Source organism: Fringilla coelebs (genome assembly GCF_963513975.1).
Source record: "Fringilla coelebs genome assembly, chromosome: Z".
Lineage (NCBI taxonomy): Eukaryota > Metazoa > Chordata > Aves > Passeriformes > Fringillidae > Fringilla > Fringilla coelebs.
In genome coordinates this window covers 5,827,704-5,848,957 of record NC_140031.1, presented here as the reverse complement: position 1 = coordinate 5,848,957, position 21,254 = coordinate 5,827,704, and positions in this window count along the sequence as shown.

Here is a 21,254-nt window from a genome sequence, read left to right as displayed (position 1 = left end):
AGAGCTAAAGAAAAAAACCCCAAAAAACCTACCCTCATATTTGCTCTTTATTACTCAATAAGTTGATTTTCCTTTTTTTTTTTTTTATTTTTTCCTTTTTTTTTGTTCCCTTACACGTGAGCAAAGTCCATCCAGAGCTCTCTTTTGGAAGCACATTCCCACACTTGTGCTGCTGTTTTGGTGGCTTCTCAGAAGCAGAACTCGAGCGAGTGCTGCTCTGTTGCTGCTGTACCTGCTGCTCCCTGTGAATCCAATTTACATGTTATCTGTGCTGTCTAAGGGGCTCTGATAGCGAGGTCATTATGACATCTTGGCTTGAGGGGCATTAAGGAATCCATTTTAAGTCAGCAAAGAGCCATTGTTATCATTGCTCTGCCGTATGATTAATAATTTTGAGGTTTCTTCTCCCCCACCTAGCCTTCCCATACGATGTGTTAGTACAAAACCTTGACCTTGCAGTGAAAGATAATAACAGAACATATCTGTGGTATCCATGTGATTAATACAGCAGTCTGGGAGTCACAAGGAGACTTATGGAATACAACTAAGACGCTTGAATACATCAATGATCTCTTCACGTTGTTCACCTTCTTACTAAATAATTTATCAGCTTAATGATAATCACATTCAAGTATCATAATTACAGCCAACTCTTTAAAAAGCATCAATTCAAAAGCTGAAAATGTAGCCATTCTTTCTTTCTCCCTCCCTCCACACTTTCTACCGTTAGCTATTAATGCCAAAATATGGTCTTTATTCATTCTACTGACACAATATAAAACCAACGTAGATTTCCCATTTTTCATAAAATTTCCATTCGCACTATTAGTTTCGCTGATAGCAGGCTGGGAAATGTTGTTAGGCTACAAGATGGACGACACTGAAAAACCTCAGCATGTTAAGAAGCCATAAAATTTTATTCAGTTCATTTACTGCTACAGTCCAGTAACCCTATAGTAACAGTGTGCTATTTTTATTGTATATTTATTTAAAGCTTGAATATTCCCTCTTCTGGGCCATCTAACCAAATTACTCAGGTTTCCTAATGAACTCTATTGTGGAAAGTCAAGAGTGTGCTTCTGACCCATGAGTCCTCTTTCTTTCAGATATTCTTGGGAGAGTTGTCTGTTGTTTCATAAATGATGAGTTAGAAGATAAAATAAAAAAACATACAAAGCAACAAGCCATGAGTTGAAAAAATTTTGCCTTGAGGAAGAATTTAGGGATAGGATCACAGAATCTGTAAAAGAAAAATCTTTTACTGAGACATGTAAGGACTCTATTCTCACAGCAAAGGATCTTAACACATCTTTAGTGACATGTTGAACCCATTTTAACCTGTCAAAACACATCATCCTTTTACTAGATGCAGCTTCTGTCCTACAAACAAATTAGTTTAAATCCTGTAATTCCAGGTAGCTCCTGAAAACTAAGCATAAATAACAAATTTTTATACGTGGTAGTTCAGGTAAATGGCCTAAATAGAAGAAGGAAAAAAACCCCAAAAAAATCAAAACCAACTCAATTGTATCAGTCTCCAACCAGCTAATGTGTAAATTGCTTCATTTTTCTTCTTTTTTTTTTACTTGTTTATTTGTCAGTTTAATTATTTATTTATTAGCCTTGCTGTAAAATCTTATTTCAATTAAAAGTGTTGAATAACATTTTGAATAGCATTTCAACATTTAGTACAGGATTCGAGAATACACTCACCAAAAATTTTTATTTAACAGGGGTTTCAGTTCTTTAAATCTTGCAAAATAACTGGGGAGTTTAAGGCCAATGACAAGAGGCAAGTGAGGTAAACCTCCAGAAAATATTTCTCTGGAGCATGCCCAGAGAAGGGCAGCAGAGGGGAGAAAGGTCTGTAGAATAAATCATATTAGGAGAAGATTAGGAAACTGGGGGGACTCAGCATGGGGTAAAGGAGACTCAGTGGACACTTTACTCTCTACAAATCCCCTAAAGGAGATAAAGTCAGGCAATTTTGCAGGCAAAAAGTGACAGGACAGAAGACATAACCTCAGGCTATGCCAGGGTAGGCTCATGTTAGACATCAGGAAGAATTTAGTCACAGAGTTGTTGTCAGGCATTGCAATGGGCTGCCCAGGAAGGTGGTGGAGTCAAGATCCTTGGAACTGTTCAAGAAATGACTGGATGTTGCAATTATTGCTAAGGTCTAATTGGCATGGCGATTTCAGACAAAGGTTGGACTCAATGATCTTAGAGGTCTATTCCAACCTAAGTGATTCTGTGATTCTGTGACTAATCAGGCCATGGCACAAGCAAAAACAATCCCTTCTGTAATCATCCATGCTATCAAACAATCAGGTGAGATTGAGCCTAGTCCATCTGCTGTTCTGTCAGGTTTCCTCCTGACACAGTTTGGGGTTAATATGATTTTGGACTAGTAGGTAGTGTGGAGGGGGCTGATTGGTTTTGAAAGATAAATTAATATCTTTAAGTCCAAACTGGGCTGGACCAGAAAGTGGTTCCCTTCTAATTTCATCTGCTAGCATAGCTGTAGTCTCTATTTGCTACCACCTTAGCAGGAAGGCAGGGTGCTGGTGGACTTGGGTCGCCAAGGTGACATTAGTGAAGTGAGGACAGAAAAGTGTTGCACAACAGAGGCTGTCCTCATTAGCACAGGTGAGATCCATCTTGGAGACAGCCATATGAAAACAGGGCATCTAAGTTATTTCACCTGGACTCACTATTCAACCCAAAGGAGCCATATCTGGAGAGAAATTTTATTCCAACAACCAATCATTTATTTTGCAGCAGACTAAATAGTCCTTGGGAACAGCTTAATGTTTCTTTAAGAAAGAACCTAGATGACTATTTGAAACTGGAAGCTTAGCTTCCAGATGGCTATATTTACGCCAGATGATCTAAATGCATGATTAGAAGTTGCCAACTACACCTAAGTAATGAGGAAGAATCTATTTAACATAGAATAAAGTAGATGTTCATAAATTAATTATGAGAGCCTCATAAGGACCAAGCATGACTGTAGCTACAAGACAAATTGTTAGCTGGAACAGCTTGCAAGCTGCCTTTTAAAAATTCCTGCCCATATGAACAAGAAGGATCTGACCCAAGATGTTGTTAACAACACAGTGTACACAATCTGTGGTTCAGGAAGTCCCAACCTCACAGACTGGAAAGTGAATATATAGTGAGGGACAAATAGCTTCATACTTTCAGTGCATGTCAAAATCTTTCCATTGGCATCTGCAGCCTAAGTCAGAGAAACCAGGGAAAAGATCAGGAGGTTTGTGTTGACATTTCTATGAACACACTCCACTATATTAAAAAAAAAACCAAACAACAAACAAACCTTAAAAATGGAAAAAAAAACTACACCCCCCTATAACACCTCCAAAAAATCTTTGTAGTTTTCCAGCTTGAGAATTTCTCTTCCATGGCACACAAGTCATAAATTCCACCCTGGAGCTGAAATGAGATATATTTTTAATAAAGATATCAGATTTTGTTCTAACAATTTCCAGCAGGAGTGTGTCCATTAAAATTCTTGTGAACTGCTCTACCTTTGTGATGTTCAGAAAATAATGTCTATTTTACAGCAACTTGTGGTATTTTAACATGGATTTAGATTCCAAATCAAGACATAAGGAAGAAAGAGAAGTTGATATCTGAAATGTGTTCTGTCAACACTACCAATTCATTTTAAGACAAAAGGATCAAAATGTTGGATTTCACATCAAGCAGTGATGTATTCAGAAGCATCATAGAAGTATAACCAAAAATAGGTAAAAAATTTTAGGCTAAGTACATATAATAATTAATGTATGATGCTATAAATATTATGCTAATCACCATTATTGTAACAGAGAAGAAGTTCAAAAGATGATTTAAAATAGAATATTTCTCTTTTTTCAAAATTAGACAATTTAAGATTATGAAAACAAACTGAATGCACAATAATGTCTTCCCCTTGGGTAAAGGTCTTTGGAATGACATATTTCTGCAAAATATTTCAGCTGGACTGTCTCGGCATTTTCTCATGTAGAATGGTCATGTCTATTTTGTCTGTGCTACTGATTTTCCTCAGATTTTGAAAAGTGTTATGAACATTTTTGATGGCATACTGTACACTGAAATCCTTTCAACACTTTCTTCTAAGTACAATAGTTTTGTCATGCACATAAGTTTCTTTTTTTGGGATGATGGGGGCAAGACTACAAAGAAGCAGAAACACGAAACAGAGAATTAAATAATATCAATAAGAAGATATAAAATATATCTTATGTTGATGTCTATAAAATATAGACATCAACAGCAATTTAATTGTCTTGAACCCTGAATTGCATAATTAACAAAATCTGGAGACTCACTTCTGCTGCAGCTGGGAAGATTATGATTACAGTTGGAGTTATTAAGATATTGCCTTCCCCTAGTAATGGAATGGACACATAGAAGTGTATAGAGCTTGTGTCCCCCTACCCCCAGGCCACAAGAGAGAGGGAGCAAGATGTGTCCATTTACATTAGGGTAAAAGGCTCTGAATGTATTTATTCCAAAGATCTGTGTTAAAGACTGAGAGGTCATGAGGAATATGCCACAGACATTTCCCAAGGGATGGGGAACATACATTAAGATGAAAAGAGAAACATGTACAAATTAATCAAACAGTGACTATGGGTGCTTTCAGCATCTTTAACACTGGTTGGGGAACATTTAAGAATCGATATGTGTAGTAAAAAAACAGCCTCTTATAGCAAAATGTCACACACGCTTCCCAGAATGGCTAATGTCAAGTTCCAAACAATTCTACTGACCAAAGCAAAATGAAGCAAATTCAAGTAAGTAAACCAAACTGTGTGATTAACTGGGATTGAATGCAGCATTTTTGAAAGGGATAATTTTCCCAATCAAGAGAAGGGGCCTGATTTTCACAAGAAAGGAATGTCAGACACTGTTTAGTGCAGGCTCTCAGGCACAAAGAACTTCATGGGATTGTGTGCAATGAATATGCTGCCTGTGAAGTCTGAAATGTTATACTACAGTGAAAAGGCAGTACCAGCATGAAATGAGAAAACCACAGATTTCCCTTTTGACTGGTAATTTAGGAGATAAATAAGGAAAACAAGGATTAGAACACAGACCACCTTTCTCTCAGTGGAGTATCAGAGGCATTAGGCTTCCAAATTATGTTTTCTTTTTCATGCTCTCTCCCTATGAATATTGATGAGACAGTGTGGAGCCAGGAATACCTCAACAGGAGTCACAAATTTACGTATATTTAGGGGATGGGGCTGTCCTTGGGTAACAGAAGGACTCATTCAGTCTCAGGAAAGATGATTCTTAAGTAAGTGCTTAAAGCACTTGGTTATAGAGAAGGAAACATGAAAACTAGGAATAAATCAAAAACATAGCAGAAAATTTTACCTCTTGTTTCTAAAAAAAATTCCCAGACCTATGTGGTATTCATCTTTCTAAGTGCTGGTTTAAACAATGAAATGTGGCATGTAATGTCCCAGTAAAAATCCTTTATGTATGAAAACTGAATGCACCATGATATTCAATACTTGTTCTCACTAAATATCTAGGAAGACAGGTGGCAAATGTTTACTCTGATCTTACATCAGTTTAAGAAAAGTAAAACACAGAATGGAAATAGATATCTATCAAAGACATAATAGGAAAAAAAACCATGGTGGGGATTTTAGAATAAAGTATAAACATTAGGTAAACTTATAACACAGTGAGAGAAAAATAAAAAGTCAGAAAACTATACAGAAAAGAGGATGAGTGCAAGCCTCAGAAGAGCCTTTTACAAATCAACATATACAAGATACATTTCAGGGGAAAAAAAACTACAACAAATCCGTAATACTATTATTCAAAAAGAAGACTCTTTGCCCCAAGGCTGTAGCTGAGGCTGGGGCTCATCAACCCTTGCTCCCTGCTGACATAAAGAAAAGAATTTAAAATAAGAGAGTTTGAAGAACAAAAGATGTGAATCTCAAAGCAACTAATGAAAGGAAGAGCAAACTCCACCTCCCACTCCGAGTTAACTCAAGAAATAGGAAAAAATGTATGAGCACAGCAGAGCTTCTTTTTCCCCTTTTCTTTTGCAAACTCTTGAGAGAGGAAAAAAAAAAAGAAAAAAAAAAGTATAGACAGAACATTCCTGAACAGAAACTTCAAACATGTAAAGCCAAAAATAAAGCTTCAATAGGCAGACAAAGCCTCCTTGAATATATCCTTCTCCGCATGCATGTGTGCAAGCTCTGCTATTTTTCATGTATTAAGTTATGTCAGGACATATTTTCTGAAAAAAAACCAGAAAAACTTCACTTATGCTTCTATTTCTGTATGGTTTTTTTGTCACCAAATTTTGCTTTTGCAAAAGTCCTCATTACTTAGTTTTTCCAGACAAAGTCCAAGTGAACTCTGAAGTCTTTTTAGGTTACCTGGGATTCCCACAGCTCTTCTTCAGTACCAGGTTGTTTGGATATTTTTTCCAACTGCTAAGTTTTACTTTAAGAAATATTGTTTTCATCTGTAGACTTTTATATAATTTAGCCAGAAATATATGGTCCAGTGTTTGCTGTGATGATGAATTACAGTGTAGAATAATGAAGAAAATCAAATGTTTTTAGACACTGTTAAAGCTTTTTTTTTCGGTCCAAATGAATGTTAATAATAGTGTCTCATACGAAAATCTATCCTTAAAAAGGCTACTGAGGAAAACCAACAAATTTTGTACTGAATTAAACAGAAAAATTTTAAGTAGTGATAAACAAGAAGTGCAACTTTGGTTTACTTTTTTATTAATATTACCTTCCTCTTTTTTCATAAACCTCTCTTTCAAGTGTCATTTCTTTATTATTTCATAATTGAAATTCCAAGTCTTGGGAGTGTAAAATTCATTAATTAATACTGAAATGAGAATAAAAGCTTTGGAGAGCTAAAATTTGAGGAAATGAATTTTAATATTGTTTTAAGAGTTTATAGAGACACAACCCTTACACCATGCCCAGCCATATGGTGGATCTATGACAGTTCAGACAACAGTAATGAACAAACAAGACCATTCCTAGCTCTGGTGTTATTTTAAATCAACTGAGACATGGCAGGACAAAAGACTTCAGCACTCTGAAATTTTTAGATATGTCTGTGCTGTACAACCTTATGCCAGCTCAGGATGCCAGGGCTTTTATGCTTACAGAAATATACTGGTGGTGTACTGGGATGAAAAATACTTGCCTTGCCTCACCTTTTTTCCCATTAATGCTTACATATCCCTTGGATGAAAGGATTTCTGCCCAACAATAAGGTATAAAGCATTTATTTTATTATTAATTATGGGAGGATAAAGAAAGAACATTTTCCTTACAACACAGAGTCAGGTAATGTGAATGAACTCAGCTAAAACTTTGATGTTTCCAGGAAACAGTTACTATTTCTTCACCTCCCAACAGGCTTTTCCCATTTCAAGTAAAGTCTATCATGCTATTCCAATACTCCAGGGGATTTAGGGACTCAGGTGAAAGGTTTGTTTTGATTGCTTCCTAGATTGCAATTCTCACTGGAGATATTACAGAACCATCTGGACACAGCCCTGGACTACACACTCTGGGATGATCTGGTCTGAGCAGGAAATTTGGGGCAGATGATCCTCTGTGGCCCCTTCCAACCTGACCCACTCTGTGATTCTGTCATATCAGGTTGGCAGCTTGCCTCAGAAAGTCTTCTTGATGAATTTTGCTGAATGTTGGGTGGACAAGGCAGGCCAAACAGCTGTGAGACAAGTGAACAGACAAAATTTTGTGACTGTGGAATTGCCACATGCAAGTATGTGCTCCCAGGCTGTACGTCATTTCTAAACAAACCTGGCAACTAACACAATGTCTGCTGAGAAGGCTGTTAAAATAACCTTTGTGTTGCTCTTCTTTATTACCTAATTTCTGCCCCAGAGCAGGCTGCAGTTGCAGAATATCATGTCTTCATTTACCTATGCATAATCAATGAATCTTAGAAAGAGCTCTAAGTGCTCAGATTCTATGGCAATGGGATGGCAAATCCGTGCATGCAATTATCAAGGCAATTATTGCCTTAGAAAATGAAAATGCAACAAGCTTGATTTGCTGTGTTTCTTCAATCAAACCACAGAGGCAACTGTGCACAAAGCTTTAAAGGGAATGAGGGTCAATTCAACCCTTGTCAGTATCGTGCCTACTTTTGTCACACAATAGAATCTGACAACAAGATAACCCCATCACTTTGATTTCAGGAGGAGAACATGGGAAGTGAAAAAAGCTTTTCTGAATTCCCTGTAGCTCCTATTTGATCGAAGAACTCCAGATAAAAGAATGAAAAGTTGTTTAAAATACATAATAAAAAACTATTTCAACTACCATAAAAGTTACTGCCATGAACATAGCAATCATCTTCAATATGATGTAAGTTTTCTGAAACTACAAAGGATTTCTTATAAAACTCTTGCCTCTTTAAGGGAAGTCTAGGTATGTTTTTGTTTGATTTGGTTTTAAATTTTATTGTCAGCAAAAGTATTACAGGGAAGCTGTGAATGCATGACAAAATCTGAGATGTATTCAGTGATTCAACCAATGAATTATTTAAGCCTAGGAAAGAAACTATTTTTTTTTTTTTGCCAGTTCCACTCTTGCTGAGGATAGTTTTAGGCAGCATACCATTATCTATCCTTTTACTATACAATGCAGAAACTTTGCTATGCAACTTGTTTTCACATCACTGTTGTCAATGATCAAAAAAATCCTTTCTTTCTTATGACTCTTGGCATGGCTGCTGGGAAATGAAAGTTGAAAATGCTTGAATAAATAAAATATAGAAGATTTATTCAACAATTGAATTATTTAAATCTACATAAGGAATGAGACCTGTAAGGCAACACTTCTGTTTGCAATTCTCCAGGCTTTTGGGGGCTTATTTGATATATAATTTCCTTAACGGCTTACTGTGGTGTTTGAATCTTGCTATTTATTTTTCTTGAAATTACTAGAGTAAGATGACTGCTGGAGAAAAATCTACAATGAGACAGGTTTTGCTGATCAATTAAAGTCCCATTTTCTCTTAGCTTCATAAGTGTAAATCAGGAATAACTATTGACTAAAACATTTGTAGTGAAGTTACTCTAGATTTACTGACAAAAGTGAAAACACAAGGGAGTCCCTGAGGTTCTTTTGTGCTCAGGTAGTAATATTAGGTCTATTGAAGTGCCAAATGGGTATTTGGCAGTGTTTGAATTCTGTTGTTTCATTTCACCCTTCACAATAATTTTAAAGTTTGTGAGTATTGTTCTCCTCAAGGGGGTGCAAAAGTGATGGTAAAAACTTTAAATAAAAATGCATTTTTTGGTTCTATGCCTCAGTTGTTACTTCATTCATTGCATGATTTTACATCTGGAGATCAAAGCTACATGAAAAAAGGATAAAACCTGAATCAGATGACTGGAAGTTTAAAGGCTGTGGGAGAGCTCTGCCTATGACTTAGCATATTTCACCTAATTTCACCTTGTTTACCTCTGCTTTGATTTCACTCTCTACAAAACTGCTATAATAATTTCGTTGAAAAGACCAAACCTTTTACTGGATTTATTTAATTACAGCCTTGTGAAGACACTGCCTTTGCAAGATGCTGTCAATGTCCATGGTTCTATGTGATACAACTTTCTAGTCTTTTCCAGGGGATTATGAGAGTTATAATTAGTTGGGTTTTTGTTGTTGCTCTTTTAAGAAGAAACAATGAATTCATATTTTTTTAATGACTCAGGTAATAAGCATATCTGCTTATAATAGGGATTCAGAAGAAGATGTCCTGATTTTGGGTTTATTTCATAGTAATTCCATGGACCATTTTTAATTCCCTTCTCAAATTTCCTTCCTTTCTAGAGCTGGATATCCAGCTTTCTACAGTCATCCTTATGTATTATGCATAAAAATTTTGTATCTTTTTGAGGAAGAAAGGAGAAATTTTAACATGCCTACTTTTTTTCCTTTTTTAAAAAAATTCCTCTTTTTAATTGTTATTTTTTTAACATTGGAACCAGTGATGTAATGAAAAAGTTGTACACTTACCTATATTATTATGAAGCAAGGAAGCACTTGGAAGAGAGCTATGTGGGTTGTGGAAAGGCTACCTTGAAAAAGACCCTGGTTAAGCTTTGTGATAAATTTCATGCCTACGTTAATATTAGCATATAGTTATTTCTAGTGTGGTGTGCAGACAAAATGCCACAGCATTGCATTTGACACTACCATTTAACTATACACACAGTGTGAAGTCAGCTAAAACTAATAGGGAAAGTGGTGAACAATACAAAGACTTAAAGCAAGATACTTGATTGCAGACCAAAGTAGTTATTTTGTGCAGAATGGGCTTGCTCAGTTTGTTTTTTTGTATAATACCTCAAAGGAATGCTAATGAAGACAACATGTCTCATTAGAGGAATAGAAGATTTCTTTAATTTGTTTAATTTGTTTATTTTTTCTTTTTTTCTGTTTTGTGTTTTTTTTTTCTTTTTTAAGGAGAACTGATGCACTTTTCTGTAGCTTGAGTAGCATTATGGATGTGGCAACCAGCCTGGAAAACTGATCCCGCTTGGCTCTTTTAATGAATCCAAACTAAACCTTCTCAGAAATTCTTGAGTGATTTCTAGCGCTTGTGATCATTAGCATATTGGTGTTTTTTGGAGGAAGCAAGGGGATTATAGGAACAATAAAATTAACTCTTTCTGTGATACTTTTTGCTTGATTGGAAATTAAGAATTGTCAACCAGATTTATAGAGAAGTGTGAAGATATATATGGCTGTCTTCATAGATACATGGGGTCATGGAATCACTTGTGTTGTAAGACATCTTAAAGAACATTTATTTTCAATGCCCTGCCATAGGCAGGGACACCTTCCACCAGACCAGGTTGCTTCAAATCCTGTCCAACATAGCCTTGGACACTTCCAGGGTGTGACAGCCACAATTTCTCTGGATAACCTGTGCCAGGGCCTCATGACCCTCACAGAGGAGAATTTCTTCCTAATATCGACTGCAAACCTAACATGTTGTCTTGCTTTGTGCATGGAAACACCAGAGTTTTCATGCACCATTAAATAGGAGCAAAAATCTTTCCAGGACCATAAACCCTGTGTCACCTTTCTGACCATGGCTTCAGAGTCTGCTGTGGCTACCACAAATTAGCTATTTGAGATGTGTTTTCATCAGAAGAACCCTCTCAGACACAGACCCTAACCTCAGTGTAGGGATAAATGCATCCTGCAAAGATTCATCCAGCTAAGAGGTACAGCTTTGCACATTACAGAATTCTGCAGACTGAGCTAAATAGCTGTTCAGAAATTTTGCATACATTTCTGAATATTTATCAAAACTGTGGTTTTGTTCTGAAAATAATTATTTTGACAAAAGTACTGAAGTTTTCCCAAGTCAAAGTTTAAATTCAAGTCTCAGAGAATCACAGTGACCTAGATAATAGTTGAGATGTCAGGATATGCAGGAGGTAGGTGGAAAACAGTTATAGGTCATTGATCTCAATGTTGTTTTTTTCCTAGACGCTAAGAAATAAAAAAAAATGAAATTTTTATCCTGCATCAGAACAAGAACTGATTCTGAAACCATCTTTTTTTTCATAAAATGAAAATAATGTTTTCTAGACAGACTTAATGAGCTGCTATAGTACCAATAAATTATATGCTGTTGAGATTTTCTTCATAATGTTGTGAAAAAAAAATTTCTATCAAATTCAAAAAGCATCTTAAGTTTGTACATATAACTACTTCAGTTAAGTTTCGGAGAACATACATGACACAAATGAGGAAAGAGTAAGATAGAATTTTTAGTATGTTCCTTTATCCAAAGAATTCTTAGAAATAATCATCTTTTTCAGGCTAGCAGTATAATTATTCAGGACAATTTGTTGTCTCTTATAAAGATGGCTTTAATGCACTTAACACCAGATAATGACTCAAAAATATGTTTACTTGTCTATAGGTGTTTCCTAAAAAACACCCCAGGTTTAGCATTGTGCTAGGTGAGTTGGCAAAAAAAACCCCCATATTTTGTTTTTAGAATTATATTCTGTTCAACTATCCTTCACACTCCACTCAGCAAGACTGGCTTTGGTTGGCTGTTGATTTCAACAAGCTGGTTTGTGGTGCTTGCATTCATCACATTGATGGCATGATGTGAGAGGACTCAGACATCCTTTTTAACCGCTTAACAACTTTCTATTACTGAAAACAGGGAGTCTTCTAAAGGCCAAGAGAAGAGAACTTAGAATGAAGGATCAAACCAGTAGAAGGAGAAATAAATTGCATGTCAGTAGAACAAAAGCCACAGCATCAACAAAAGGGAATAAAAAAAGGATATGGGCTGAATTGTATAAATAGAATTACTTAGAAACAATAAAAATCCTCAAAATAAGCATGAATAGAGGAAAATGGTTTGTAATATATTCAAGCCTAAAAAAATCTTGATTTTTTTTTAGGCTTTTTTTCATCAGTTCTAAGACAGACAAAACCAGTTTTGTAATTAAGGTACTGAGGTAGGTAGCACCCAAGAAGCTTCAATTTATTTATTTGCTCTAGTAGATACTCTATGCAATTAGAGAAAATGCCTTAGATATTGGGGTTTAAAGGCCCTGGCAACAAAACAAGGACAGAAATATTTCTCTCTCCACTCCTTAGGTTCAATTCTTTTCCTCCAGTTTATGTTTGTTAGGAAAATAAAACAAATATGAAAAGACTATTCATTACTTCCATAACCTAACATGGGAACAGGGCCTAGCCAAGTCCTGGCTCCTGTACTAATGAATATTATTTACAAAGAGGGAAATAATTTTACTGGAGAAAACTAGATCTATCTTATGCACATGTGAAGACTGGCATGTTTCATTTTCAAATATGTCAAGACCTACAACTTTCCACCCCAGGTATGTTCTGAGCTGTGTATATAGCCCAATACATAAAATTTCTGCTGTGACTAGTACGAGGTAACAGGCTTCATGCTGACCTGGTCACCCAGGATGTCAGGACTTTTTCAGATTGTATTGACCAGACGTGATCTCAGCATGATTTGCCTATTTTAAAAAGTCTTTTAGTAAGTGGTTACTGACTAAATTGTTTCAGCTTAGATGTTTTAATACTGCACAAAGTGGAGTTCTGACAACCACTGAAGTCACTAAGAAGCAAACATAAATTCTTTATGCTAATTGGTGCTGAGGAAAGTTAATGAATAACTTCAGCTAATAGTCAATTTAAGGTGATTTAAATTTTGTAGTAACCAGTGAATAATAAGAAAGGAGGCAACTTGGAAAACTCACAAAATCTTCCAAAAGAAAACACAAAATGAAATCAGTCATCATTATGGTTAGCTGTTTTATTAAGAACCTTATTAACTGTCAACCCCAAAAACTCGCATTATTCAGTGAAATGGTTGATGTTACAAGCATATTTGAGTGCAAACTAAGGGATGGGCTGGTAACTGTAAAGTTTGTGTGTGTCAGTCTTAAATGAATTATGAAATGGAAGTGTATCAGTCAATCTCATTGGAATAATAACAACCACCGTATTTTGATAAGACAAGGCTTGACCTAAAATAACAATAAATTCTTATCAGCACTTAATCAATCTTATCCATTTTGACCACAAGAATATTGGCAGTGTTACACTAAAAAGAAGAGTAAGAGGCAAACCTTCTTTGAGCCTTGTCCAGGGATAGAAGTTATAAGAATGTGAACTGACCAGCTGGATTTACAACAGCAAAGTTGTGCCTAATGGTCTAGAGCACCTTTATTTTGAGAGGACTGGCTTGAAAGATAGTTTAGAGCAGTATAAATAGTTTAACTTAACTTCGTGAGTTTTTAGGCCATTTTCCTACAGCAGCAGGAAAATTAGGGGAAAAAATATGAACTTATATTAAAAACCTTCCTAAGCTCTAGCTTTGAAGTTGATTCTCCCCAACACCTCTGAGCAGGTATCACAAGAGATGACCTCCAGAGGTCACTTTCAGCCTAAATTGTTGCACAATTTTTTGAGTGCATCATCCTCTACACATTCAGTAGAATGGCTGTTTAAGCACCCCTTGAGGAAATCTGAGTCTCAAATGGCTTTGAGTCTAGTAAAAATTTGGAGATCATTCCAGTGAACAAATTGATTTGCATGGCAAGAAATTAATTTCCAATTCAGCATTGCTGCACAATCATAGATCCACATCCCCAAGTAATTATACAAAGCTTATTTCTCTTCTCCCATCAGGAAATGAATGCACGACTCCTAACAGCCTAACAATGAAAGCAGTTTCTATGTGAACACCGATTCTTCCTTGCTTGGGAACTCAGAGTCACCTTCACTAGAGCCCAGCTGTCTCAAATTCAAGAAGAGAGATTTGTTTTGTCTTGCTTTCCCTGCTTCAGTAAAATACAAATTTGGCAGAAATAATAAGATCCAAATGCTCATAAGTAAATGGCAGCTTAAACAAAGACAGTTGGGCAGTAATTGTTTCTGTGTTTTCAGTTGCTTCCATTTCAAGCTTTGTCATTGACTTTATCAGTGCATGTTCTCTGTTGGCTAAGATTTTGGTTAGACATGCCAAGAAAAATAATTTAGAATTTTGCAGTCTAAGCAGTTCACAGCCCTCTGTTACCTGAACTATTTTTCAAGTATTTTCTTATGTCCCTCTTTGCTGAATAGGGAACCTGAATTCTCTACTCATACTGAATATTTTCTTTTTGAATACTCTGAGCAAAGGCTTTTTAGCATTGATATTGACTAAAGAGAGAAAAAAGAATACCAAGAACACCTGATAAAAAGCTGTGACTTGTAAGGCAAAATTTTATTTCTGGCGCTGGGGTTTGACCAGAATACCTTTTATTCACAACTCTGTAAAATCTGTGAATTCTGCAATAATGCAATGAATTGAAAAGTTCTAGTGAGTTCAGCAGGCCAGATCCTTGAAACACATAAGTTTCGGGGGAAGGATGATACAACACAGGGCAACACAGTCACCCAGAAATCCTGGTGTGCATATGAACATAATCATTGTGGGTGATGAGGGCTTATATTGCATGGTGGCAAGAGCTGGGACTCACCCCCACTTTTAGCTGTCTTGAAGTGTCCAATTTAAGCTATTCCCTTAGACTGTCCATAGTTAATGCAGAAATATATCTAAGACAAATCGCTTTCTGTAGATCTCCCTCTTAAATACCCATCATAAAATGAGTTTAATTGTCCTCCAGAGGCACCAACCCTCCACAGCTGGCTATAGAAGCAGCCCAGTTGTCTAGCTCAGTCTGAAGATGTGATCTCTCTTGGGATGCTATTTTTACCATTCTGTTTCATGAATAGCTATCAAATCAAAAGAAATCATTGTTTTCAGATGTGAAAAAAAAACAAAAAGATGACTGTTCTGTAATTCTGTAATTTAGGTCTGATTATGGGTTTGTTAGTTGTTTTCTCCTTGTTTCCCCTTTTCTTTCAATGATAAAACTGTTTTAAGGAAATTAAAATGTAGCATGAATACCTACTGAGAATGATCCTGTGTGAGCTACAAAGTCAGGCTTTTGCATTTTCCTTCTCCTGTATTGTTGCATTACTTGTCTTGTGTTGTCTTCATGCTGCTCTGCACAAATCAAAGAAACATCCTTAATAATTAGCCAGAAAACCTGTTTTCCTATCAATCTGTCTGGTTTCTTGCCTTTCCAGGAGGAGAATGCAAATTTCTTTCAGCATAGAAATGCAAAATTGTGGTTTAGAACTCTACTGCAGGTTATATTTCTTGTCAACATAATGGGCAGATAAAGTTCCTTTCCTTGTCCAGAATAATTAATTTTTTTTCACTAAAATCTGTCTTTAAAATCAATGATCTTTCAAAGTAATCGCAGGAGGTGAGATATAGCTTTAAATTTTTTCTGATGCTAGAGTTAGGAATACAGGCTTCCTCCTTTGAGGAAAAACTGGAACAGACTCAAACTGACTTACAGACCCACTGGTACCTGACCTCCTAATTTACCACATCATAGAGACTGGGCACAAATTTCTTTTTAGAAAGGATTTTAAAGCAATAACTACTACTCCTTTACCAATCTCCTGCTATGAATTTTACAATCAGATGAGAAAATTAGTGGATGTTAATTCTATCATATTTTCTGGAGTTTCAAATAATAATATGCGTTAAACTGAAGTGACTCATGCTTGTTCTAAAGGGATTGAATTGATCTTCATTTTGGAAATGACAGAAGATGTTCCTGCCCACACCTTTCAGATGTCTCAAGGGAGAGTAAGTTGGCTAAATATAAATTACTGAGTTTGTGTGGACTTCCCCCAAAAGAGATTAAGTAATGTAAGGAACAGAGAGAAAATACTACTGGACCTGAATAATTTTGAAGTCTATCAGCAACATTTCCATCCTAATGATCTCACACTCTTCACTTTTCTTAACTTTTCACTTTCTGGAATGCTGTCTTAGCTAGTTGTGTGAGATACATATAAATTCTGACATCTCAGAGAAATTCATGCACCATTTGTTTGTGTATACATTAACTGCTTATATTTAACAGTACAGACTTGGTGTTGAAGGGAAGTTTGTGAGGAAAATATTGCATCCCATCTTTAGCTCAGGAGAAGCCACTGGTACTGAAAGTACCTGGCAGGGCAGGATCTTAGGTCTCATCCAGTCTTCTGCTGACTTGAGGAGCTCATAGGTTGTTTTAACCCTGATGCTTTTTGTATTTTGGTCAAGTGGTTATTATCCAGGCTGTTTTAGTTTTTAGGTTTGAGCATGCAATATGAAATAGAAGTCTAAGAAATCTCTGTAGTCATTGAGCAGAAAATTATATTCATTTTGCTAATGGGCTGGGGAATGTTGTTGTACAACATTTAAATTTTAGCTGGACATAAATGGAAAAAAAGTTGACTATGTCTGAGAAAATGTATAAAAAAGTGTTTGCACCAGGTGGATCCAAGAAGATCAGAGTCAAGGAAGCAGTGCCCATCAACAGCATGTTCCTCCCAGCGCACGATTTGGGACATGGGAGAGCTGTTGTCGGTTTTCTCCTCTTTCCTGTCCTTCTTCTCTGGGAAAACTGATGTTGTGGACTGCAGAACCCAGAAGAAAAGTTAAGCATAAGATCAGGGAAAAAAAAGAGCTGTATAAAACACAGATTAAAACTTTTATTTAAAAAAATCCCAACCAACCAACCTACCAACCAATCAAACGAACAAACCCCCACACTAAACAATTATCACAAATCTCCAAAATACTTTCAAGTCCCTCTGAGGAAATCCACTAGAAAAAAAGATATTATTTGAGAAATATAGAGAACAGGCTGTAACTCACAAGCTTTATGCCTCTATGCATCTTCATGAACTGACCACATCAGTAATGCCACTTTTATTGGGCCACAGCTGGTTGGTTGTATTCCATCCTGTCTTCATGGTGTCACAGAATGAGAAGAGTTAAACACAATAGTAAATATACATAGTTGAAAACCTAAAAGGTCAGGTGTAGTCCCACAACACACAAATTTCTCTGAGGTGCTACAGCTACAATTTCGGTTTTGTTTTCTTTGTTATTTATTTTTAATATTATTATCTAAAACTGAAAATTCAATTTTCTTTAGGGATTTCCTCTATCCACCATAAGCTATAAGCTTGTTGTATTCATCAACATCCTACCACATCCAGTTTCCTGAAAACAGGGTGATTTCTTCTGTTTGTTCTTATAGAATCTTTCGCTAGTTGGACATATCTCTCTGTAATTAAATATATGTAGGCTGATGTTCAGTCTGAAAATTTCCCTGAGTAATTTAATGGCATTAATTGTAAATCAGTCCCTTTGGAATGATCTAGATAAAACTTGGCTTTTCCTATTGTTTACTTTTTTTGAATGTCTCACAAACAAACTCTAACTTCTGAAACCAGTCATTTGGTCAATATATATTTATTTTTGAGCTAGACAGAAGAAGGCCTTGTGGATCCAGGGTTGATCATCTGAGGGTTATCCTCTATTTGTTCTTTTTAGTGAGTAGCAGTGCAGAAATGCATTCCAGATTTGATCAAAGACATCTAGTATCTTACTCTGTTCAAAGGCTGCTCATTCATATTTTACAGTTTCAAGAACAGCATTGACCCAACAATCAATATAAGATGTTAAGATTATTTTTTTTTCTTCTGTCCGTACCTATAGTTGCTTGAAAGGAACATTTATTTATAAGCTGTCACCAAGGCAACTCCATTTTTTTTATAATCAAGCCAGCAGTTATGATGATTCAATCCGAATGCAAATTTTGTTAAAAGTTTTTGTTACTGTAGATGGTGGAAGATGAGTTTAGGCACAAACCAGTCGTGTGAAGCATATCAAAGAAAGACAAAAGCACTTACAATACCCAAGCACTGGTGAAACAATTGCAGAGGTAAAAAGCTCAAATACAAATTTCAGGAACTTTTCAGTATTATTCAAAGTATCCCACAGCATTTAAACCTCTGAATTTTTTATCTTCTCTCATAATACACATTTAAACTCTGTTATAATAGAATAATAGTTGTTTTTTCACACCCAGGAAATTCTCCATCTCACAGAGCCACAAGCCTGCCACATAAGTAAACAGTGGCAGAGAGCATTTTCAATGATAATAATAATAATATTAACAATTATAATAATAGTAATAAAGCATGTAATTTGTCCATCAAATTGGTAAATGTTTTTTCTTGTTTATTTTAATCTTTGCTTTCCCCTCGTAAACATGAAATTTTTTTGGGTTAGAGATCAACTCTCCTATTTCTTGTGATGAGTGTAGAGGGCAGATATTTTACACTCACAAAACTCTGAGTGCCTCAGGATATTTTTAGGGAATACATAAGTTATATATTGAAGGTTCTAATTTTCAAGATTTTTGAGTGGGGACCCTCCCTTTGCTTTTCACTTGCATCTAAGGTGAATGATGCAGTCCCTGCATTCAACCTCTATGTAAAAGTAATGAAATATTTACTGGGCCAGATTGAATACACAACTGTATTCTCATAGCCCTGGGGCTAGAGCACTCACAGACAGGGAAGCAAATACCTTTTTCCAGGCTGAGCCAGGTACTGGAATTTGAAACCAGATTTCTTGCACCTTCCCTTCTCAGTGTCCTTACACTTCTCTTTTTGTCACCCCCTCCTTCAAAAATAAAACTCAGGAACCCTAGAGGGACTATTTTAATATTTTTGATTCTTTAAATACTCAGCCAAAACACGCACATTTGAATTGAAATAGTGTTCAGTTGTAGGGTAGGAAATAGACATATTTTATGAACGACAAATAAATCCTTGAGACATTCTTTGCTTTTTTCCCGTTCCCAAGCCTGTGCTTTACTGATATCTTCCTGAAGAGAGTCATAATGTTGGTGAAAAACCTAGTGGGTAGTGCCATGGGACACCTTATGAGGAAAAATATATCTGCATGTATGGCTAGAGAGTTAATGCTAATAAATGTTTACTAGCACATAAAAATAAAATAACTTTGATCAGTAAGATAGTTGGGGATTTTTGGTTCACTTTCCTTGAGTTTTTGATTCATTTTTTTAGTTGTGGTTTGTTTTCTTGTTGTTTTTTTTTTTTTTTAAGGAAAGGTTGCACACATGTGAATCACTTTACTATTGAAGCTGGGGATAAGGTTTAATATCTGACTGGTAGAGCTGGTAGAGGCTCAGGTGTTGCCATTATTTTTAATGGTGATAGCATGGGGGGGGTAAAAAAAGGAGGGAAAACCATCTTTATTTTACAAAATGTTTTTGGAATACAGCTTTTATAATGCATCAGTGCTGCTGCCATCTACTGAAGAAAACAGGATATTCCAATTCAGCAATCCAGCAAGCAGAGTACCTCTGCCTCTGCATTTGTTTACTTGAATGACGAATCTTATCTCAGATGCAGCGTGTGTGAAGTTAACTGAGTGTGTACAAGTAGCCACTCACTTCCTGCAAAGCCAGCCCAGCCAGCACTTCCTTGCAGATACTGTTATGCTGTCACCAAGAAAAGCTCAACAGGTGATAGTCTCATCATCTGCCTCTGGGAGAATCTGAAATTACAGAAGTTTATTGCATTTCATTTATCATGTCGTGCTTGTTAACATGCTGTTTTATAGGCACATTGCTCTGCAGTGTAACAATTTTAGTGTGCAAACTCTATGTTTTTAGTTTAATTTGCAGCAGATATGATATAAAGATAAACGAGATAGTGTTTTTTACCCACCAAATGGAATTGTCCCCAGCAGTTTGCTAGCCATCAATCACAACAGGGATGGAAGACCTTCTGCAATGCACATTAAGAACACCTTATTTGCAAAGGCAAAAATGAAGTAAAGGGAAATCACTATATATAATCTCACCCATGTCTCTATATAACAGATTACAACTATACAGAGATTTCATACCCCAGAAAATTACTATGGAGACAAAACCAGACTCGATGAACAGCATGCTTGTTTGCACCAAATCTCCTAAAAGTGCACATTTGCTTAATCGTGATTTATTGACATGGTTTGAAAAAGGCCAAGACTGATTTTTAGCTAAGTTTTGGTACTTGCATGAGGCCCTTAATTATCTTCCTTTTCTCAGGTTAATGATAGAGTTCCCTCAAGCAATAATAACAGAAACACAATTTTAGACAGGTACCTACAGCAACTATTCTCTTCTTTCAGGTGCTCCTCTGAGGTCTCTAAAATTTCAATAAATGAATATTTCTATGAGAACATCAGATGACACAGAATAAGACAGTCAGAAATCTTGATACAAGCCAGGATAACTGTGTCCATAGGTGTGCCATTTTTCTCTTTGCCAACAGGTCACTTTTCACCTGTGAAAATCTTTTACCTTTTTCACCCATATGAAAGATTGTGTTTTCTCAGGCTGCCTGTTATAGAAACATTGAATCATAGAAAACTTTGGGCTGGCAGGGATCTTTAAAGGTCATCCTTTCCAGCCTTCCCTGCAGTCAAGCCCTGAAGCCAGGCCAGCTTCAGCTTGACCAGGGTGTTCAGAGCAACCTTGAATGTTTCGAGGGATGGGGCATCCATCATCTTTCTGGGTAATCTGTTCCAGCAACTCACAATCCTCACCATAAAAATCTTCTAATATGTCATCTGAATTTACCCTCTTTTGTTTTAAAATTTTTAACCTTTGCTTTAGTGCAATAGGACATAGCAAAATATTGTCCCCCTGTTGCTTATAACCCTCCTCTCGGTACTGAGGGGCAGTT